Genomic DNA, 24,163 nt, shown 5'->3' with positions numbered 1-24,163 from the left:
AGCTGGTGTGTTGGGTTGGGTCAGGGTTAGAGCAGTGTGTAAAGACATGTTCTCAACTTAGCTCATCTTAGCTGGGCTTCTCAGCTGCATTCAAGAGCTCTGCTGAAGTTGTAAAGGGTAAAACTGAACCTTTATTTGGCACATAGAAGAACTCTCCAAAAATGTTTATCAGGGTAGAGGCATTTCAGATATTTCTAATTTTAAAGATTTGGAATGGTGGGTTTACAGTTATACTTGTGGTCCCTCGACCAGTGACAGATGGGGCAGTTAGAACAGCAAATAAAATCCATCTTTAACCCCTTCCTTTCTTCCATAGCTGTTGCCATGTGTATGTGCAGTCCCCAGACTTTGCAAATGCTGACGGTTTCGGCTCTGTGGTAACTCGGTCTCTGAAAATGCCAAGCATGTGGAGGAAAGCCTGGTCCATCTCTCCCTCAGCCCTGCTGTTTGTCAGCCCAGCACTGCCACGGTATCTGGTAGCTGGTGCTCTCGCTCCCCTGGCTGCATGGCGGGGCATAGCCACACTGCTGCCCCTGCCTGGAAGGGCCACACTGGTTGGGGACTGCAGGGCAGCTGGCTCTGCACGGGGCTGGGCACGGCCTCCCTGTGGCTTGGGCAGCAGCCTAGCAAAGAGATGGTTCAGTCTCCTGCCTTATCTTTTGGGTAGTGCACCGTGGGATGGTGGGTACCTCCGAGTTGCTGGATCCTGTATGTTTTCTGTAGGTGAGAGGTGGGAACAGAGGTCTGGGACAGGCATCCCAGCTGCCGCTGGGTCAGACAGTGAGTCATGCTCGCTGCAGGGAGCAGAGACCTGTCCAGACTGGAAAGGGTGACCCGAGGAAGGGTGTGCACACAGCTGTTGGGGAAGAAAGTGAGAAACAGCATGCGGCTGCTGGATGTTCAGTCCCCTCCTCGCTGTGCTTGGGTCCCTGGCACCAGCTTCAGAGGTTCTTATCAAGGCATCTGGTGATAATTCCAGGTACAGTTTTAGACCAGTCAAAGGATAAGGTGAATTCCTGGCTTATTTCAAGAGCCATATACATTTGGTGAACGGCACTTTGTTCCCACTGAGGATATCATGAGGCCTTGGCTTCTTGGGGAATCATGGGGTGAATAGTGTTCAACAGCTCTTCTGGAGAGGCTGGTTTTGATTCTTCAAAAACCCCGTGGAACAGACAAAAAGGAAGGAAAAGGCATAGAAAGAAATTGGGAGTTCTCTTCATCCTATGAAGGTGGCAGTCTGTGTTGAGGTGTTTTGGAACACTTGCTTATTCAACATATTTGAGGGAATACTGAAAAGAAACAATCTTCCTTAAGTATGCTTTCAAGGAGAACAGCAGTCTGTCGAGGTGGCCAAAAATCCCCTTTCTTTAGGGGACTGCTAAAAAAGAAGATAGAGCCAGCTGAGGACTGCAGTTAAGGTGTGATTCTGGCTCCAAGGCTGAATGCATTTAGGCTTCACTCCTTCAAGTAATGCTCGTTTGCATCAACTGACATTGACTCAGACTTCAGGGGAATCAGATTTGCTTTAATTTAGCTGAACTGTGAAGTACATTTGAGGTTTAATTTTTTCAAACTGGCTGCTGGTATGAATTCCGGAAGTGTTTACCGGAATTTCAGCTGAGACACGACAGAACTATCCCAAGTGCCCTCCTATTTGTTGTTTTTGTTAACGTCATTATTCTAAGACTATAATTACTTGGAAAATACTGTTAGTTAGGATTACTACGTGGCTTAGCAGGAACTGAGGAACCCGCTTCTCCTTTTGCATAAGCAGTTTGGTCATGTCTGTCCTTGGTTTCAAGGTTGGGAGTTGTGTTTGTGAATGGGGCTCGAGGTGAGGAGTTGGTGCGTGAGGAATGAGCGTGAAGTCTTTGATGTGAGAACACGTCCCATTGCATGGCAGGGCATCATCACGAGGATTTTCCTGAGCTTGTGTGTTAATGTTTGTGGCTTTTGTGAAAGAAGCGCGTTTTGTGAAGGGATCCGTAATGGACTTTTCCAGGTCTTTCATATGGAAAATTTTTTTGACTTTTGGACAGATTTGGATGTACAACATCCAACCGGTACTTGAAAGAAAGGGCCAACTCAGGTTGTATTTAAAGCTTCACTTTGTATCCAGATAATGAACGTATAAACACTAGCACAGAGAGTTGCCTGCTTAGGTTATCTGTTTCGTTTCAGCTGGCTGAAATCAGCTTTCATGAAGTAAAGTTACATGTTCCTACTCTGTCTGCATTGTAATGTTTTTTTTTCTTATTAGTATGTCATTTACTTAAAGCATCAGTATTTTTAAATCAAATGCACTAGATTGTGAGGGTCTTGTTCTGTGTTGAAGGGCTGTTTAATGTAGTTATGCTCTTGGGAACTCAGAGGAATGGTGACCTGCTGAGCCTTCTCCTCAGTAAGGTCCTTTTGAAGCTATCATCGTACTCTAGAAAAGCTTCAACAGCATGTCTACCAGAGCACTGCAGTGATTTGAGCGTTAGGGATTTAACTCGAAGCAAAACTTGGCATCTGGCTGGGTTAGGAGTTGTAGAGTTGGCCTGATCTGTGATTTATAGATGTTTAGAAGATTCGTTAGAACAACGAATTTCGAGGAGCAACGTAAACAAAGTGTGTTTATATTAGCAATTCTTTGATGTGAAAATCTATTCAGAAGGTGCCAGGGCACTATCAGAGAACAGCATCAAGACCATCCCAATGTGTAATTCCACAGCAGGCATTTCCTGCTGTTACTCCACAAGGTTGCACCTGGTCTGTGGCATGGCTGGGAATGCCTGTCCAGCCATTAACGAGCTTTTCAAAGAGCTAAAGAGGTTCTTACAAGACAGGAAAGCAGGATCACCTAAGCTGCTCCGAGCTGGCTCTGGCAGTGTCACCCTTGGACAAACTTGCTAAGTCGGGAGTGGTGTTCAAGGAAATGGAACTTCTTCCTAACTAAGAGGGTTTTGGGGAAATGCTCAGGATTCGCTAGCCCTTATGATTTCAGATGAGCAATAAAAGCAAACTCTCAGGAACAAATGGTGTAAGGTACCTGAGGGGAAGGTGACCTGTGGAGAGTGACTTGTGTGGTTTCAGGTGTGTTTCTATGGGCTGTTTGGAAATGTTTGGAAACATTTCTGAGTAACTTGGCTACTTTTTAAACTGCAGCTTAGGAAACCTTTTATCTGCTTGTCTTTTGAGATGCATGGCTTTTATTTCCAGCTGTATTTCAGGCAAGGCAAATGACTGAGGGGTTTTACTGATAGAAGCAAGCAGGGTGTGCCCTGGAATCCCACTGATAGGGAGACTCGAGGGGAGTTAGCAGTCAGATTTCATTTGAAACGCAGATAGATAATTTTGTCAAAAAGATTTCTGGTCTACTTATGCTTTTTTTTTCCCTCTACAAGGGGCGGACTGCACAGGACAGCTTAGGAAAATATCGTGTGGAGTTCATACAGGCTGAACGTGTTCTTCCATCCATGCAGACAGTACAGGGATGAGACACGCCAGTGGAGCGTGGTCCAGACAGGTCTGTAATCATGTTTTAACTGTCAATCACTGAGCCCCACATTAGATCAGGTTTCCAAGTTACCCTTTCCAGAGCTGAGGGTTATTAACTTCTTTGCTGGAAAGCTGAGAGTCTTATTAATCAGTTCTGTGGGTGCCAGGGCAACACAAAGTACCACAGACCTCACCACAAAACTGTGATTCCGCACCGGTATCTCCTTCGGCATCTCCAGTGGGCTGTCAAAAGAGCCTGGAAATGGATAAACTTAAAGGAGTCAGAAAATGGGAGCAATGCTATACAGGTGTCACTGTAGGGCCAGGATCCAATTTCCTGTACTGGATGAAGTGGATGATCAGGAAATGCAAATGAAAGCTACCAACAGTGAAAGGGAGGCACTGCTCAGCAAAGAAGCATGGGGAAAGCAAGAGGGTTTCAGATGAGAGGGAGGCATGGAAGAGAGGGACAGAGCTGTGAACTCACTCGGAAGAGATCATAAAAGGGCAGTGCTGGCTGCTGCTGAGCCCAGACGTACACAGACCCATCCTTGCTCTGCACCGAGACAGTGTGGCCATGTGCAGGATGGCTGTTACTGAGTCTGAAACCTTGGGATGCATTTGACTGAATCACAGGAGTGATCAGAACAGAAAGCTGTGACTGGGAAGATGGAGAAGTCTGGGGTTTTGTGCATTTGAAAGCCTGTTTCCCCTTAAGAAGTCTGTCACCTCGCAGCCATTAGAGGCAGGCTGGGCACTTGGGGGGAGACTGTGAAGGACCGATACAAGGCAGCATGTCCTCCTTCTTCTTCCCCCCTTTGTTCTTCCTTCTCCAGTTATCTGTCTTCTCTGTGAAAAAAAAGCAGTGGTGCCATAAATTGAGTCTTGGATAATGCCTGTCTGTCCCAGTGTCATTGGTGTCTAACTAGCACGAGGCTCTATGTGGCTCTGGTGAAGGAACCAAGCAACGTTTTTCCTTTGGCTGTGATGTCAGAGTGCTGGTGACTTTGGAAGAGTCTCTGAGGAAATCTCCAAGATGTGAAGGAGAAGCCTTCCAAATTAGATCCTTTACCTTCCTCAACCCCTTCCAGAGAGGAATTGGCTTTCCATGTCTGCAGAGAAACCTGTTGGCAGCACAACACCTACTGCTGGTTTTGTCTTAGCTTGCCTGGAGATGCATGTTCTTGGGAGGTGGAGTGCTGAAATTTGGTTGGGGGCAGGAAGTGGTTGGGAAAGACACCTAAAAGTAAACAACTTGGAACAGTGTGAGGCAGCTGTGACAGTCTAGATTTCTGGTGCACTTCAGCTCCAGCCCGTCAGCCCCATGAGCTGAACGTCTAAGTCATTAAAGATGTGGCTGTCGAGCATCTCCTTTGTATGGCAGATCTGGGACCAAATGCGTGTGAGTCCACGGAAAAGGCTTGATTCGGTCAACCAAAATTAGAGGGTAGCTGTAGTTTTCCCTTTTTTAATTGATGGCAGAGTTTTAATGTGGTCACAGTACAGAGTCATGTGATTTACAATCAGATGGATTAACTGCTGAGTTACACTTCACATATGCCTTATAAATCCACATGGGTACCTTCCAGATGTGAGGCAGAGAGCAGCAAGACATCTTTAGGATGTATAAGCGAGGCTGTTTTCCAATTGAAAATACACACCCGGCACTAAATCCCACCGACGTGCTATTTGAAGAGGAATTTCAGCAAAGATGTGCTTGACAAATTCCCTATGGTTATTTATGGGCAGTTCTGTCAAATTTAGGGCAAACTTTTTTTTTTTCCCACCCCTTCCAACCACATTTGCTGCCGGATTCTTCTGGATAGCTGTGGGCTGCCAGAGCCTTGCATGAAGCCATCTGCACAGTGGCACCACCCTGCAATTACATGGGCAGGGATCTCTGACCTCTGATTGTGCTGGTAGATTTGTTCATGGGGCGTTCCAGGTGTGGCAGGAGGGACAGGGCACTTGTGCCTGCCTGGGCCGGAGTGGGAGTTTGGCAAAACAAGTGCAGCTTGGGCTGCTTTTACCACATGAGGAATTGTTCCTGGAGTAATTAAAATCCTCTTTCAAAAAAACCCACAGGTCTAAGACACAAGGTTGCCATGTGCTGTCCTACCCATGTGCGGAAGGGCATCCATTCTGCAGGTTCAATTAAGGAGTCAGACTGCCGTCTTCCAAAATCAGAGGTTTTTTCCTTGGTTTTTGTTTTGTTTGTTTGTTTTCAACGTCAGCTTTTGGGGTCATTGGTCAGTTTAGGCTGCTTTTTTTAGTCCCGGTTCTGCCTTCTGGTTTTGTTAATGGTTGGTACTGTGGTTGTGCCCTCTGTGGGGTACTCTCCCTTCTGACCCTTTCCTCGTACTCCTTTGGATGGATGGGTGGATTTCTCTCCTGCCACGACAGAAGCAGGGGCATTTCAGTGGTGCTGAAAGTAAGTGAAGTCTATTTTATGAATATAGGTAACTCAGAATCTTAGAAGGAATGCTAAGGGAGAAATTAACTTCCTTGAAAACTGCTTTGCTTGCAGGTGCCTTCCTCACCTGCTGAGAGCAGAGTGAAATTGGGACGCTCTTCCCAAGGGAAACAGCAGGAAAAATGCACTGGATGCCCAGTGTGCCACTTCTTTAGGTGTTAAATTTGGTATTTAGTAATGAAGATCTACAAACAGCTTCTGCAACTTGCCAGGGGTTATTAGTGAAAGCTCCCTGCCACTCCTACCCTTGCCCACATCTGTGCAGAAGCGCGAGCTCGTGGTCCCTGGCCCATCCCCCTTCCCTGAATTGGGGAACAAATCTGTAACCAATCCGATGCAAGAGTGAAAACTTCTCCCTGGGCTCTTCCAGCAGTGCCAGTGTTGAGTACACACAGGGAATACAGCTGAGGTTCAGGCCTTAAGGCTGCTAAGCGGATTTTATGGATGTTTTGGTAAAGAGATATTTTAAAAAGGAAAAAAACAAGAAGTCTGGGAACGACTCGTTCAGTTCAGTGGTTGGAGGCATGACATTCATTGCAGTCCAATCTGTTCAAATAAGCTTTGCAAATACCAGGAAAGAGTGTTCTTTAAACAGGTGGGTTGTTTTAAAAAGTCTCTCCCTAAATAAAAAAAAAAAAAAGGAGACAGAGGCTGTGAGGATTGCAGTCCCTTTTGTCCTCTGGGAGAAGCAGCATGGCTACAGGGTGGTGCTGCAGGTGCAGGACAAGAGCCACAGCGTGGGTCAGGCTTGACCTGCCCCCTGGTCAGGGAAAACCCTGTAGCGAGGTGTCTTTGAGGAGTCTTACCCCCACAGCAGGTCATGCATAGTTAGGTAGACATCAAGCCATATTTTTAAGTACGATTTCAAAATCAACAGCTCAACTGGCTTCTGTACCCAGTGACAGGAAAAATGAGTACACTCTTTTATGATCAAAGCCTTTAAAACTTTTGTACGTTAAAAGCAAGACACTTGTGCTTTGCTTTGCTTTTACTTCCTTTCCTGTCTTTCTCCTTTTAGTTAATTTTGGGGTTTTTTTTCCCTCTTTTGTGGAAGTTTGAGGACTCCGGTGGGGATTTGAGCTGCTTGTTCATTTTGTGAGTCTGTCCAGGGCCAGGGATCTTAGTTATGTTTTGACTGACCTGAGTAAAACTGTTTTTTAACTGGGTCTATAAACCTTGAGCCATCAGTGAGTGTCTGTTCTGTCTGGCACAAATTTTTGCCATCGTCCTTCAGGTCTCATAACTTGGTTATAAGGAGAGTTGATGTGTGATCGCTGAGGAAATGTTTGTGAAGCCCACAGCAGCTACTAGCAGCTGTCATTGTACATGGAGTTCAGCTCTCTGGGGTTTTGGGTCAGAGTACGTTCTTGGTGTGTGGGTTGATTCCTGTTGGTTGTCCTAGGTTCCATCAGAACTGGCATCAAAACAAGAGGAGACATTTAGTAAACTCTGCCCAATTATACCTTGGTGTGAATGAAGTGGGGGAAAGAGCTTGCTCTGCTCCTTTTGGAGAAGAACTTGGCTGTAGCTGCTAGCACCAGCTGGCCCCTCTGCACCTGGCAGGCACAGCCAGCTTTGCAGCTGCCCTAGAGGCCAGGGAGGGGTACAGGGAGGGAGGCTTCGGAAAAGCAAACGTGTGTCGGCAGGATCACTGCCTTGAAGTTGTTATTGTGGAAGTGCCGGCGACCCCAGTGTGCAGGAGGTGACTTGCTCATTTCAGTCCCTGCTGTTCCAGAGGAAAACTCTTAAAATCTGAACAACTCGTTGCTGTTTTAGGCTGTTTGTTGGTTCCCACGTAGCCAGGTAGTCTGACTTCTGAAACCAGAGTTGTGTGCACATGTCTCCTTAGGGAGGACTGGCCTAGAGAACGGTCTCTCCATGTCGATCACTCTGGGCACTGTTGCCAAAGAGTGGGAGTGTCCAGCAGAGCCCTGGCCCCGTGGTTTGCCTCAGTGGCTGAAACTGACGTTGTCAAAACATTGTGTTTGCCAAGGCAGTGGGACGTCTTGGAATTAGCACAGGTTATGTCTGTTGAGAACAAAATAATGCTGAGTGTTTGTAAATTTGCTGGCCGAGACAGACTCCACATCTTCTGAGGCAAAACCCTGATCTGGGGAGGATGCGCTTCCCCAGTCAGAGTCCCGTCAGTGCCAGGCTGAGGAGCCCCTGCTCACCGAGCAGCGTGAGCAGGGGAATCTGTTCGCCTCGCGGCATTCCCCCCTTGTTTTTGACCCATTTTTAAAGCGAGAACAAAAAACCAAACTCCCTCCCAGTTCAAAGATACACAAATTACTACTTTACTATTTTTACAATAATTTTTCTCTTACTATTTTTACAATAATTTTTCTCCACTGGAAAGTGAGTTGTATAGATGGACTTGTGAAAAGCCAAGCCCTCAGAACTGGGCAGAGGCAGCGTTCTTGCGGTGCGAGGTGAAATAGAAACACCACACATCTGCCTGCAGCTGCCTCCCTGCCATGCATGTCCTGTGGCTGCCAAGCCAAACAAGCAGCAGTGTTTCAGTGGCACCTGCAGAGGAGTGGGACCAGGCCCTGCCAGCAGAGCCCCAGCCCCAAGGTTCCGCTGCACAGGCTTTATTTTCCTTTCCCTGACCCGTTTTTGTGGAGCTGTTAGTGGTGGCCTGGCTGGCCTCCCTGCGCACACAGGCTGGGCATGAATGCTGGTGGCCGGCAGTCCCAGACACCTGCAGCACCTGAACACTGTGGGATTGTCCATCCCACAGGACCCGGCACACTGGCGAGCCTGCTCCAGACTGGATGTCCACTCAGGCATGCGTGGCTGCGCAGGAAGTTGAGTGGGGCAGGCCTGGGGCCCTGAAAAGTTTTTTGACTGGTTAATAGGGAATATATGATTTGTTTTCTTTTGTGTCAGAGGAAGAACAAGGATGACCAGGATGCAAAACAGGAGGCCTCTGTACAATCCTGCCGATGTCGCAGGAGGCTTGTCCGTGGAAATCCGATTGGTACGATACTTGGGCAGGCTTTGAGCAGTCCCTTTCACTCACCTTGGGCATACCTTTATTGTTCAATTCTCATGCCTCTCTACTGAGAGATTCATAAATGAGGTGCTTGCTAGGGAAAATACTTGATGCCCTTCTGACAGGGCAGGTACAGGAGAGCAAGTTGAAAAACACCCCACCCCAAAACCCTTAAGCAACATTTATGAACTTTTGAAAGTTGACATTCCTGGAAAAAAAGTATGCATTTCTCTTCACATTCTTTCCAGGCTGGCATCTTTTGCTGATTCGTGTTAGTGGTTTACCTGTCTAATAATTACAGAGCTTGCGTATGTTTTGGCAGGATAAATAGCAGTGTATGTTTTCAGTGAAACAGGTAGTGCACAGCCATTTCCTACAGTCCCATGGGCCAGTGGCAAACCTGTCATTGCAAACCTGCGTGAACTGGGAACTGACTGTGCTCAATCAGGGAACTGAGTACATTCAGCTTCACTTGCAGTAACTTCTGCAGTCTGACCCACAGCACATCCTGGGCTCACAGGGAAGAGGTAGTCCAAAAACCTGATGGCTGCAATGGCCCCATGTCCCCTAAATCCATCATCCTGCCTCTCGGCTGGACACCATGGAAAAATGGTACTTGGGGCTTGGCAGAGGGATTTGAAAGAAGCACACAGGAACTCAGTTGGTGTAGCAGGCATAAAAGTGCCATCCTGAGCAGCTGGAAGCCCTGGTTCTACCCTTTGCCTCCCATGGGATCTTGGTGATCAGCTGGTGCTAGCTGTGTCCCGTTGTGACACACAACTAGGCTCAGTGGAGTCACTGTCTTGGCTGTCTCCTCCATAGGAAATGTGGTTCAGGAGGTTCTGGTCATTCAGGTGAGTGCATGTTGGCTGAGACAGCAGCTCCATGAGGCATTCTGGGCTGCTCTGCCCTCGGCTGTCTCTCTTTGTGTGCTGTGATTTGCTTTGACTTTGTGTTTCTGAGTTTACTAAAAGGCTTGTAGTTCCTCAGTGGCTGTAGAGAAAAGCTTCCATCCCAAAAAGGTCCCAGGAGGCATGTGCAGGTCTCTTTTTTGATAGGTCTTAATTAAAAAGTAACTCCCCTCTCCCAATTCCTACACTTAAACTCAGGGGGAGTAGAGAGTCCTCCACTTGTTATTTTTATATTTTCTTGCTCCTTTCTTGTTGACTTCCTTTTCTTCTCCCCCCCATGTTTCCTTATATACAGACAACTGCCTTCATATTTCTGCTTCTTTCCTCCTCATGTCTCTTTATTCTACTTAGATCATTGCCTGCAGCACCTCCCCCTCACTGACCTGGAGAGCCATCACTCCTCTGCTCCCTGTTAGCTGCACCCAAAGGCAGAGGCTGCCTTCTTGCTGCCAACGCTGACTTCTTGTCTGAGTAAATTCTGGGTAAATTCTGTGTGCGTTTCTGTTTTTAATAAGCTCCTCTATTTTAATGCTAACAGAATTAATCTAAACTCGTGCTCTCCACAAGCTGTTCTCAACCAGAAGATTGTTTTCAAACTGAGGCAACGCCCTGTTTACATAGATAGGCAAATTCACAGTCCGCAGAGCTTCATGCACAGCAAACAGTTCTTCTTCTGAAGGGTAATCTTGTTTCTAAAATTTTGTTTTCCTTTTTTATTTTTCTTTTTCTGAAGAGTTGAAAAGCTAGAACATCTGCTTCTTGGCTAGCCATTCTTTCCCACAAACGTTGCTTCCCAAGTTCCAGAAGCTCTGCTGGATTACTGCGTGTGGATGCGTCTCGGTGCCTGTGTTTCTGGAATCTACCCGGGCCCACACTGGCAAGCACAGGGAGCTGTTAAACCAAGCAGGCTCCACTGCAACCTGTGTCTCGCGCTGCAGGCTCACTGGCTGCTCAAGAGACAGCATATTTCTGCCATAGCTCACCTCCCTCACCCAAACCAAACTTAGCAGAAGGCACATCCCCACCCATATACCCTTACTTAGTGCTGCGTTAGCTCTGGTGAGCCACAAGAGCAGCTCAGCACTTCATTCCTGCATGGACAGCAGACATGGTCAGAGTATCTGGATTATAGATATCAAGGCAAGGTCCTGTCTCTGACTGCTGTTACCCAGTGGTATTTCTGTGATATGGAACCTGATGTGCAGGTGGCAAATAAGGCCGAACACGGTGCAATGAAATCAAATTACTCATTAAACGTGTATTTCCACCGGTAATGTGTTTACACCTGTCCTTTCAGCCCAACTGTGCTTGTTTGCCTGGGTGCCCACCTATGATATTGTCCATGTGAAAAGAGCTGTCTGATAGGAGAAATAGCAGCATTACTCACAGTACTCCGGAATGCCCAAATAAGGAACAATATAATCTTAGAGAAGTCCTAGATAATTAGCTAAGGGATGTAACTCAAACAAACAGGATGCAAACTAAGCTCTGTATACCCAGATAAGATAAAGAACCAATGTTGCAGTTTTTGGTAGTGAAACACAATGATGCTGTACCTGCTCAAGAACTGAGGTCGCAGCTCCCTTCCAACTCAACGGTTCTCTTCTACTCTGCTTTGCTTTAAGTTGTGGTAAGTATAAGTCACTTCAGTTGTAAATAGGTTCAGTTGTTAGGCCCAAAAACTCTATGTACACGTCCCTTTCCAACCCCATCTCAAACAAAAGCGTTTTCACCTCATGCCATATAAATTCCTGAAAACTCAGGGGTGGATGTAAAGCACAAACTCTCCACTTAATAGAATTCATTGTGCTAGAGACAAATCAGAAGAGTAATGAGGAGACTTTTAGGAGAGGATTTCCCTGTTCATGGGGTTTATGGTATTTTTATTCTGTCCGTTACTTTTCTGTCAACAGCTTTATTGTTTTGGGAGGAAAGAGTGCAAATTTGTACAAGTCTTCTCAGGGGCAAAAAGTTTGGAAGAACTAAAGAAAATTTATCCAACTCATAGTTGCATTAGTGAATGCTTCCAGGTGACTAGAAATGAATCATGGGTGAGGAAAGAAGAGACGTGGTGTTGATGGATGAGAAGGATCAAAGGCCTTTAAGTGTTGAGGAGGACGCCTCAGAAGTGTACCTGTAACATGTGCCACTTTGGGTAGTCTGGTTGCTCTCTTGGACACTGTAAGGCAATGTTGTGGTAGTTGATATGCTTGCCTGAGTTTCATGATGATTTATAGCTGAACATATCTGGACAGTTTTTTTAGGACGTTGATTTTGTAAGCAGAAGAGCCTTGCGTGGTAACCTTCTGTTTGACACTGCAAGCGGCACTGTAACATCTGCAGCTTTTCTCAATGATCAGGTCACACTTTGTGAGTCAAGGCATTCATTTACGGTTGTGAATCCCTCTCAGATGTACGACATACCCCTGGGATTGTATCTAACTGCAGATGCAGCATGCAGTGCCCTTGCTGTGTACTGGGAACGGTCTTACTTCAGTCCTGGCCTTGTATCTGCCTGTACCTGGCTCTGCAGATGCATCAATCAGTTGTTCCAGATGGGGAGTGTTGAGGATAAGGAGGAGATTTGTATTTCAGGATGGTCACATGTACTGCAGGAGATTCTTCTGGCCCTTCCCATCAACAGCACTGAGGGGACAAAATTGCAAAATGAGTAACACGTGTTTTGATGGAATTAAATGTGAAATTGGAAAAGGAAACATGTCTCAGGTATAACAAAGGCTTGCCAGATAAACCATTACACTCTAGAAAGCTGCTGCTGTTAAAATAAAAAATGTTTGTTGAAAGAGTTCCATGTGGTATTGTTTCCATTTCCCCATGTTCCAAAAAAGAAGTATCACTCGATTTCAGTTGAGTAAAAACAAATGTGTGCAGCTAACAGGTACTGTTATACCTCATCTGCCTAGTGACCTCTGCTCTCCACCTTTAGGGTTTTTTCTGTGGATCCCAGACTGCAACAACCTTTCTGTCTGCTGGTCCTTTTTGCTTTTTGAGTGGTGGTAGTGTGAGATAAAGAATTGCCTTCTGCCAACCTATCTCTGTTCAGCCACCTCGCCTTAGTCAGCATTGCTTCTGGGCACAGATTTTGCTCTGCTGTTTGTTTGCTTATATTTAAATTATCGGATTTTTCTCTGGAACTCATTAGCTGGTAAGACCGAAGCAGTACAGGGGTTGTGTTCAAGAGAAAGGGCTGGCAAAGCCTTCTGTGTTCTCTGGTCAGGGGCATGGAGCGGAGATGGGCAGTAAGCAGCTCCCAGTCAACATCTCTCTGAAAAAAAAAAAACCAAAAACAAAAACAAAAAAAAAATCTGCAGCAAATATTACATGGAGTAAGTATAGCTTTGTCTGCAGACATGCATCCCAAATAAATTAGTGTTCTCCCTCTTTCTACATTTGTCTGGCGGTCAGTGCATGGACTGTAGCATTGCAGATGGGCAAACAAACCACCCTTGCTTAAAAACAGGTCTCCCAGGGCATTAGAGTGTTTGAGGACTGTGTGCATGGCAGATACAACCTGGGACCTGTGGGAAAACCCTTCCAAAGTACATCCTTGTGGGAGTTACCTCTTCCCATGGGTTGCAGTGTAAGAACTGTTAACAGCTGCCTGCGGCATCACGCACAGTCAGTCTCCCAATGACAAGGTGTCGGGTAAGAAGGAGTTACTGTGTTTTCTTCATTTTCTGAGAGTGGTTTCTGTAAAGCAAATCACTGCCAAGCCTGTTCTGTCAAACCCAAGTGTGTGTGTTACAGAGCCCAAAAGCAGGGCCAAGGGTTGAAGGGGCCAAGGGAGCTCTTGAGGGGTCTGGGTGCTTTGTTCATGGGTCAGTCAGCAGGAAGAGACTGAAATCTCTCAGCACACCTGAGATGGGAAGCAAAAATCCTGATTTTGTGCTTTTAAATCACAGGGGTGAACAGACAGTTGCTGTTCGTGACTCAGTTAAGAATAGGAGTGAGCATAACATTGTGAATGCTTCGCTTAATTTGTCCTTTCTATATATTAGGACTTTATTAGTTACTCGCATCCAAAGAAGCCTTTTTAAGTCACTGTTGTCACATTCGACAGGCAATAACCTTATTGTATCCAGTAGATGTGCTTAGTCCTGGTTGCTCCGGGTTGAAAACATCTCATTCAATGTATGCTTCAACCTCTTTTTCTGCTCCTTGTGTTAAAACTGAGGCACACTGCAAACTTCACGAACATCTCGGCACGTGAGATAGAATGTAGCTTCAGGTGGTGGTTCACTTGACCTCTTCGGTAAAAAAGTGGAGGGAAGTGGGTGTAGATTATCTCCTGTATCTGGGGTTTTATAACTGGAATGTGGCATGTGCAAAACTACATTTGAACCTTCCTGCTGAACATAAAGGGAAGTTCAGACAAAGTTCCAGGACAGCTTGTTTGCTGTAGTTGCTGAGGACAGATGGAGGGACAGGTGTGAAGAAGCCCAGGAAGAAAGGCTTGGGCTAGCACTGTACTGAGTTAAGGATTCTTGTTGCAGAGAACTTTCCGTGTCCCCTGAAAACCTTTTTATTGCGTAGGTAAACCCATCCTGTTTCTTGGATTGAGTGTTAGATGTGAGGTGCCCCTGCTGGATCCTGGATTTGTAGTTGCATGCCAGGTTAAATAAGGCTGGAGGACTAGAAAAGTTGTAATTGCCTGGGCTGTCATCAAAACTGTCTTCAGCCATTCTTCAGTGATCTAAAACGTGTTTTCTTGCAGGTAATTGTACTTCTAACAAGCATCCCTCACCCTGGTGTTGTTGCTCTCTGCCTCTGTTTTCTACCCAGCTCCTTCAAAATGCTGTTTGCGAATGGGATGTCTGTGGGAAACTGCCTCGCTCGGAGCGTTGAGAAGCCCTTACTCTGAGTCACTTGGGAGACTATAAATCTTGGATTTTTCAGGAGAGGTTCGTATGGTGTACAGAGCTATCAAATTATCTTTTCAATGTGGAAATCCATACTTGGCTGCAACACATTTTTCCCTTGGCTTTCTGAGGCTGTCCGAAGATATGAAACTTGGTATTAAGTTATAGCCTTTGAATCAAATTCTTGTTCACAATACAAAGTAAAAATACTGAACAATTAAGTTTATGTGATGTTCATACTCTAAATCCAGAGGGTAATATCAGAGGCTCTTGTATTTGATCTACGCAGTTCCTCTGAGTATTTTTGCCATTTTATTGCATTGCTCTATCGAGGGAGTATTATTTATATGATACAATCCTCATTTGGTTCCAGTTTATTAAATGAAAGGAATGTGTTAGGCAGTCAGTTCTCAAGAGATCTGGAATCTGGACTGTAATTGAATCCATTCCCTCTCAGCTAATTTATGTCATCTGATGAGAAACAAGTGTAGTACAATTTGTTCAAAGAAAATGGAGAATGTTCACTTTATGGAACCATACCAAAAAAAAGTTCTCTGAATGAAGCAGCACAGCAAAAAGCAAAGCTTGGGTTCCCTTCTTGTCTGATCGAATGTACTTGGAGCGACTCTTCTAGTGAAGGGGGATGAAGGGAAGCTCTTGTGGTGGAATTGTACTGTTTCAGTTTTGTGTGAACTCCTGCCTGATTTATTAGTTTTCCGTGGCAGTGTGCTATATGTGGTCATTTTGATACTGTGCACTATGTAGCATTTTGTCCTCACACTTGGCTTGTGGTCGCAGTGTTTTCATTTATTCTTCCTCATGGGCACGTTCTTTTCTAAAACAGAGTCAAGTAAGGAGCCATTTACTGCAGCTCCCGAGTCCTAGGTTTTCCCCTGACCTAATGGTCTGGCCCCCTCCCCGTTTATCTCCTCAGCAATGAAACTGGTTGGGTTCTGGCCTGGCGCACATGGAGCTGAGCGCGAGCGGTCCGGCAGGCGGACCTGCGCGGCACTGCACCCGTCTGCAACAGGAGCCCATCGGGACATGCAGGCGCTTGGAGCAGCGTGTTGGGCGCTGTTATCACAAGAACCATCCCGTTTGGTTCTGCTCTTCTCCTCTGGTCATTCAGCTGTGGTTTGTTCGCTGCGAGTAGGTGACCATGCAGTCGTTACCTGGGGTTGGAGTTCCCTCCTGTCGTATTCTCGGGTGTATTCAGAGATGCCACGTATTCGTCTGAACGACCTGTAGGACAAATAGTGGTCAGCAACCGCGTTCCCAAACATGGGGCATGAGGCAACTTTTCTCTTCCCTGCTGTACTCTGTACCTCGTGGATTTAAGAGCAGCGTACAGGGGAGCTTTGCTGCTGGCGTATTCACCTAGACCAGAGCCGAGAGGGAAGAAAGCGTGGGTGGTGGGACCCAAATCAAACTCCAACTGTGCCTCTGGAGCAGCCAGCAACCTGTGTGCAGGCCTGGTGGTAAGCCCAGTATTCAGCCCAAAACCTCTGGAAAGGATGAGCTGCTCAGTGGGTGCCTGTAAGTTAATTAGTGACAGCAGGCAGAGGTTGGAGTAGGTTACGTGCAACAGGCAGCGAGTGCCTGGTGACAGCTGTGATTATGGTCTACCAACTTCCAGGGTGCAGGATCTGCAGGGGGTTTAGAGAAAAAAAGGCTGTTGGTTGTGGCATTTTCCATTTTGTTATCTTTTTTTTGCAAATGTAACAGGAGTTTGTGCTTGTGTTGGAGGTTACAAAGTTGACCCTTTCTCCAGGGGCCCTGCAGGTGTGAAGGTTGCAGTAGGCTCTGGAAGGGAAACCCCATGGTACCTCACTCTTGCTGGACGTAGGTGGGCCCCATCAATCACCAATTTGGTATGTGGCTCTCCAGCTGCCCCAACTAGCTCAAGAGCAGTCAGTAGTGTAGAATGCCTGCAAATCAGAGGCTTATTGGCATCCCTAATGATCAGATGCTATGCATGTAGGCTATGCATGAGTAGAGTCCAAACCTTATTTCAGGAAGAAGGTCAAACCAACATGAGTTTTCAAAATGTGAACTCTTGGGTCTTGGAGAGGACTGTACAGACTCAAGCCCCTAATTTGCAGGGATTACCATGTTGCTTGTAATACTGTATTGTGAAAGAATTCAAGGTTGAGAAAAAAATACCCCTCTTCAATATCCCAGTTTTGTAATGACATTGCTGTGGCTGATAAATTGCATGGGATCTCTTAGACAAGAGCTAGAACACTGTGAGGAGGAGGGCAGCACTTTGTTGTATAGTTTACAAAAAGTAGAAGTGGTTTTTTTCGGTTCTTTGTCATCATACTTAATGTTTACAAAACCACTTGGGCCTTTGGTTGCGGCTGAGTTCTGTGTTGACTGACCAAGATACTGATCGTACCAGGCCAGTCACTGCTGAGACTTTGGAGAAATGGGTGGCGAAGGGGTGAAGATGGCAGCCCGATGAGACTGAGACCAGGGAAGGCTGCTGTTGCTCTAGATATGTGGCTGGAGCCATATGGGGAAAAGCATCTTCTCACCATTTACATGTAATTCAGAGTCCTTTGCTTGTATAACGGTGTTCCCCATGTATGAGACTCGATGTCCGCACTCACAGATAGCGTGCCCTGATTTTGGAAGATTTTTCGGTACCTACACTGTAGGTCCTTTTAGTATTTGTGGCTCTGTCAATCACCCAATAGGCTCCTGATTATGCATGTTACTGTCTCACATTTGACAACCGTGATTTTTGTAATAGTCTTCACATACTTTGGAGGTGAAGTGAGGCCACTGTGCTGACATCAGAAGTGGCCGTGCAGGAGTCTGGGAGATAATCCTTAGGGATGAAATGGGAGCAAGTTTCGGAGAGATGCCTAGGTAGGAAGGAGAGTAGATTCAGACTCAGCATTTCCATGTGTGAGCAGAAAAATTCATTGCTGCCAACTCTGTAAATGTTTAATTTAGAAAGGTATGGTTCCACATCTGGCTTGTATTTAAATGCAGCAAATATTACTTTTCACTTTTAATTTCTCTCCTTTTTTTCAATTCCAACTTTGATTTTGTAAGAAGGATCGAAAGTCTCTTCAGAGGAAAGGGGGGCTTTATCATAGCTTTGAACAAACTAACCATATACATTTGAAATTATGAAATGGAAACTACAAATCATTAAAATCTTAGGGGAGAAAAAGTTGTAACTTGGGGAAAAACCTAACCTGCCCTCCCCATATTAACTCTAGAAAGAATGGAAGAGAAGGAAAAAAAATCTCTCACAAACCAGAAATTGGCCAATTGCTTGTATGGAATGTGATTTGGATTGAATCTTCTGCGTGCAGTTTGGGAATCAGGAATGATTCACAGTTGTTTACGCGTGAAGACAGTGTTACGATGTACAGACAGATGCAGAAGGCAGTGGGACCTAAACGGCATCGATCCTTCTCCTCTTGCTGATTCCCTGAAAATAGAGGGAATGATTTTGCAGCAGTTCCCCGTATGTTCACTCACTCCAAGGGAGCTCAGCAGGTCCCGGGGTTACATCCTGTGATTAGTTGCACTGTCTATTTCAAGTGTACCTTAAGTGACTGAGTGTGCGAGGTGTGGAGGGAGTAGGGCTGTGGCACCGTGGAGCCCAACACGACACGTTGCCCGCTGAGGGCAACGAGTGGCCAGCACCGGGCACTCGGGCACGTTTTCCAACTCTGCACACGGGGCTTTGGTTTTCATTGTGATGGCTGGTCTGGGCACTGCTAGTTAGTCACGGGCACAAAAGGGGTATTTCTAATGAGGCTACAGCGTCCCATAGTTTGGTGAGTATATTCAGGACACTCCGTGCCATGAGTTTGCTGTCTGGGCATACAGGCGTCAGCTGTGTGCCGCTGCCAGGGCAGCCTGGGATTACTGCCACACACAGGTGTCTGAGGAACCACTTCTTCCTCCAAGTTCAACCAGGAAATAGCTGTGGCTGAAGTCGCTATGTCCAGATTTTTTAATGGATGGTTAAATGGAATAACTAGTACTTTCTTCAGTTGCCAACTATATCCTAGCAAAAATGATGGCAAACTCCTCATGTGTGGCACTGGTAAGCGCTGGCCTTGCTCGTGATGCTGGCTGCTGCAGGCACAGCTGGCCTCGTGGTAGACAAAGAGGTGGCTTCTCTGGAGAGCCACCTCTTTCCCTAAGCAGAGATTGTGCCTAAGGCTTGGCAGGGTGCAGCCCCAGGCCCTGTGAGAGAGAGCCCATGCCTGTGCCTGGCTGAAAAGACCAGAGGCTGTTTCTTGATGACTAACTTGCAGGAACCACAACTAATAGTGAGGGAGCGATCTGGTTTAACTCCTTGGAAAAGCTTTCCCTAAGACTTCCCAAACTATTATTTGGAAGAGACTTGGTATCTTTAAAATATTAAGTGGGAAGAAGCAGGCAGAAGACAGACCCTAATGAGCTTAGAGTGACTCTGCGATTCCTGGCTCTTGCGGCTGCATTTTCCAAGCTCTGCTGTCTGAACTATATCAGTAATTAAAAGATGCAGTGAAGGATGGATACGCAGCTGCATTTCCCACATCCTTGGTGAGGTCTAAGCAATCAGGGTGTTGAAATAAACCTTGGGTTGAAAAATTCTTCAGTACTACAAGCTGAACCTACTCATCTCCTGTGCTGCAGCAGAGGCCTGCAAGGAGTTTGATTACATAGAAAACAGTATTTCAGTTCGGTAATACTGTGCTGTCCTTTATTTTGGATTATTGTGGTGCCATGTATCAGTCTTTTCTCCTGTGTGATGCCAGTTAATCTTCCTTTGTACGGAAAGGTCTTGTGATGAATCATTTCGTGTCACTTCTCCAGGCCACCCTGTCCTAGCACTTGGAAGCCTCAGATCATTGCTGACTTGGGCAATGAACATCATTTGAGACAGAACATTACCTGCAGTATCTGCAGTAAAGGAATGGTATTCATGGAGTAAATCACAGGTGTGCTGCCTGCTCAGGGAACCCACCTGCTTCCTTTCCACTCGTGCTTTGCTCTAAGCTGCCCTCCTGGTGTTGTGTGCCTGCTGACATCCAAAGGCGAGTACCCGCTAGCACAGATGAGAGCTCCCAAGCTACGTGCTAGAATCCTTTGCCAGTACTAACTAGAGGAAGCTCTGGTCTCTGCTGTAAGTGGAAACCTGTCCCCAAACCCTACTGTGGGCTGGCTTGCATTCTGTAGGAAAGGTTAATTTTCTTAGACAAAGACAGTGAGTAAAAGCAACTCAATGATGTTACGCTCCATCTTCCTGAAATGTCACTGAGGGTTGTTCCCAGCACTTTGTCACTGCTCAGCCCTGAGTAGACACAAGTGAAGTGGACATACAAAGCACATGGTAATCAGGAGAGAAGTGTTCCAAGGACCAATAACCACATGAAAGCTTCCTGTGCATGTTCTTAATGCCCTATGGCTTTTTAGCAAAAACAAATGCAAACTGTCCAATCCAAAGTTATTGCTTTCTGTAAACATTACGTGAATGGAAGTGTCTCCATTCTCTTCTTAAAGAAGATTTTAGTATCCTCACCAACTGTGACATTTACTGTAGGTACAGTGTTTGCACGCTGCCCGAAGGGAACCGATATCGGGCATCTCAAGAGTTTTGGCCAGTGGAGAGAGTTGTGGGTGTTTTTCGAGCACATCTGAACTGTGTGCACAAGTTAGGGTCTACAGATTTGATTAGCCTGTATATGTTTCGTAGTCCTTTATATTTCTTTAGCACCCCACCACAATCATAGTTTTGTTCTTTTTGTGTGGAGTCTGGATCTTTGGTCTTGCATCAGCTTTGGGAACTCTTGTTGCGGTGGTTGTTTTGGATCACAGAATGAAGCTGGAAAGTAGCACGAGGTTGGTGGTGAACAGCTCCATCATCAACCACCAGCAGAATCACAGAAAAGTTGTTATTATTTAGTTTAAAATACTAAAGTCATTAGATGTTCTCCTTTTGGCCATCAGTGAAAGATGCAGTAGGGGAATATGCAGCATTAACTCTGATTCCCCACATATAGAAATCAGATTACAGATGACTAAAACCTTTGGGCACTTCTCTGCAAGGCAGGCAGGGACAAGCAGTGCAGGCCAAGACACAATTCCCACTGCAAGGAAAACAAAAACACAGGTGCTGAACAGACTGCGGCTGTGCAGACGAGCTGTGTGTGCAGAACATGGCTTTGCACGGAGGGGAACGTCGCTCCTGTTGTTTGGCTGTTGTTCACTCGAGGTGTGTTTTATTTCAGCTTAGCTCCAGGCAGATTAACACAGATCCCACAGTACAAGTTCTCTGTGATGAGAGAAACATGTGATCCTGGGACCTGAGAGAAGAAATTCTTCTGGAAAGCCCCTCCAGTGGGAAGGCTGCTGCTGGCCACCTGAGCAAACATCCAACCTGGCTGGTGAGCCCTGCAAAGCCAGCACAGGGGACATAGGGAATGGCTGCACACAAAGGCATTTGCTATGGGCTTACCACCCTGCCCTGCCTAGGAAAAGGCTATTTTCTGTGTAAGTCTCTAGGGCTGTGAGTGGGGACATTCCGAGGAGCACGCATCGCCTCATTTCCCAGTAATGGGAGAGCCGTCTTGGCGCACTGCAGTCTGTGTTGTACGGTTCATGCACTGCGTGATGACGTGCTGCTCAGTGTTCTCCTGTGTGGGCCACGAGCTGTATGTGGTGGTGCACACGGAACACGTGTGTCAGGGACGCAGGGGAGTGATATGTCCCAGAGTACGGTGGTCCTGTGGAGCAGACCAAGCCCAGGGAGAAGAGATGAGGTCACTGGAGGCAGGACAACACACCTTAGCCAGGGGTTTTGGGCCTGGTAAGAGTGGGGTGACTTTGTGGGGCTGGGAACATACTGCTGGCATCACTGACTCAAGACTCAGTGTGAGGAGCCCTGCCAGAGCAGAGCACACAGAAGCCCATCTCAGACAGCCAAGAAGATGTGCAGAGGGGGTACTAGGCAGCCGAGGCAGAGCTGCAGTGGGGAATTCTCCAGATGACAGCCAGAATAGTTGGGATGTGGGAGCCACAGCAGCAGAGATTGCTTTGGTAAGTGAATTCTGCAAAGGCTGAGAGCCAGGCAACTAATAGCACAAGAGTGAGTTTGGTCTTCACATGCTGAACAGATTTCACTAATATCACTTTGTTATGCAAATATGTAATTATTTCATTTCCCCTAAAAGGAGTATTTGTGGTTTCCTCTTCCCTGGGACTTCCGAGTGCTTGTGTGAAGCCAACAAGTAACTATGAAGTTACCACGTTGCACATTTTGTGGCAAGCTCTGAAAAACTAGAAACCTGGAAGGTTTTTGGTGGAAGTTTTTAAATAGCAGTTTTGAAGGCACTGCTGGAGGGTAGTGAGGCTGGTGCTGACAATGGCACAGGACTTGCCTACCATTTAAATAAACTTTGTTTGCATTGAAGCCTGCTGTGTGCCTGTGACTAAGGTATTAAAAGGCCAGGTTGCTTCACCGATCAGAGACTCCGCGGTGGATTGGGATGGAGCTGCGCTAGCGTGGAGATGCTTGGGCCCAACAGGGAGGAAGCAGGGTCTGCAGACCCACCTGGAGCTGCACAGGCTGTAGCTGGGAGGGAGGAGATATGTTGATAACTGTGGTTTGCAGCACTTCTGTAGAAGAAACAGAAAAGGAGTAGCAGAGAAGTGCAAAAGCACTGTTCCCTCAGAGGTCAGGTCTGAGAGTTTTTCAGCCATCACTCACTATGGAGAGTAACTTCCTATGTGCTCTGGTTTGGTTTGGTTTGTGTGCTCGCAGGGCTCCGGCATTTAAAAATCTTGCAGAAAGGGGAATATCTTTAAACTTTGGGAGTTGCAGAATTCCATGTAATGAGTGTCATGCCATTCACTGGGACAATCCATAAAGCAAGGGTGTTCTTGTGCGGCACGCTCAGAAAACTGCAGCGGCCGTCTGACAAGGGGCATTTGGAGAAGGCTTCTCATGCCCTGAGAACTCACTCTTTCCTCTATGCCTCACACTTAGAGTCCTCTTTCTCTCTCCTCTCTGGCTGTAACAGGGTTGTATAGGGCTAACTTTCTAAATTAGACACTTAACTTAAACAACTGCAGTCAGGTGGCGGGGCAAGGCTCTGAGAGCCAAATATGGGTTTAATTTTGCGTAAACAGGGCTTTCTGCTAACACTTAAAAGATTTTAAATAAAAGCTCAGCCACGGGGTGCTTGAACTTCTTCGATGAACTTAGGTTAGCTCTTGACTAAACCCCCTTTGCTTGAGAATGGTGTTAGATACCTGCTGTCTCTGAGGACTTATTTTATTTTTTTTAAGTCGTTCTCAATTTACAGTGGTCTGATCTCAAGAGTCAGGCCCCAGCTCGGAAGATGTGTTGGAGATATGCAAAACATGACATTCTTACAGCACATTATTTGGCACTGTAGGTATAGAAGAGGATTCAGTTATGCCTGTTTTATTTAAAGAGTTCTAGTGTGTTGTTGGTTGGGGTTTCTTTTTATTATTGCTTTTCTTGACAGTGGGAAGTAACATGAATGAAGCTTGAAATGGCAATTCCAGTATTTCAGATGCATAAAGATTCTTCTTTGGGATTGACAGTTCGGCCAAGGATATTAGCCAGAGACTGCTGCTTGTGCTGATTTTTGTAGCCATCAGTTCAAATAAGTGTGTTTTCTTTCTGCAGGGATCTGCATTGGTTTTATTACTTTTGTTCAAAAACTCAATCACGCCTTTTAATTATGAATGTTCACTTGGGACAGTTTGTTTTCTGTATTGCACTAATGTACATTTTTACATGGGGAAGTGAAAAGTATAGTTAATTGTACTATAAGCATTGATACTGATGTTGTGTGTGCTTGCATATCTGTGGACAATATTTTGAGATGCATATGGCAGCTTTGGTGCCTCAGAACTGTATGAAAATGAGTCACTACTGCAGTGGTTTGTATTTGAGTCCTCAAATGTAGAAGCATATAAAAATCATTACTCTGCTGTTGGGAATCTTCTCTCTTCCTGGGTGGCCACTTCCCTCTTGTAGTTACAGATGGTCTTATTACAACTTCATAACAGTACTTGCTACTGATCCTAAATTCAGTGGAATTTGAGGGGCAGTGAAGAATATATTGCAGTGTTGTATTTGGGGCTGGATAATGACACACTTTTTGTAGCATGTTGAAAATGTGAATGGCCTATGCTGGAAATACTATATGCTAAGCTCCATGTACTGATCTGCAGGTTAATCTTATTATTTCCCTTCTGTGGTTCAGAAACCGAAACATTTATAAATGGTGACAATTTAACAAGGCTCCTCTTCTACCTCCCCTGTGTTCCCAGCCAGATGTACAGGTGAGGCACCCTTTGTGTTGAGAAGAGGATTTCGGAAGGGACGGTGTCATACCTGATGGGGTGTTGTGTGATGCTGTGGCAC

At 46.1% G+C, this 24,163-nt stretch overlaps 1 protein-coding gene across 1 annotated transcript in view; it reads left to right on the top strand.

Moving 5' to 3' along the window:
* BMP3 (bone morphogenetic protein 3) overlaps window positions 1-24,163 on the top strand; it is a 90,960-nt gene that overhangs the window by 43,346 nt on the left and 23,451 nt on the right. The gene's annotated exons all lie outside the window — the stretch shown is intronic.

This window comes from Myiozetetes cayanensis, unplaced genomic scaffold, assembly GCF_022539395.1.
Source record: "Myiozetetes cayanensis isolate MyiCay16 unplaced genomic scaffold, myiCay2020 scf5-8, whole genome shotgun sequence".
NCBI classification, from domain to species: domain Eukaryota; kingdom Metazoa; phylum Chordata; class Aves; order Passeriformes; family Tyrannidae; genus Myiozetetes; species Myiozetetes cayanensis.
The sequence above is the reverse complement of the archived record's forward strand: the minus strand, read 5'-3'. Positions and strand labels throughout refer to the sequence as shown.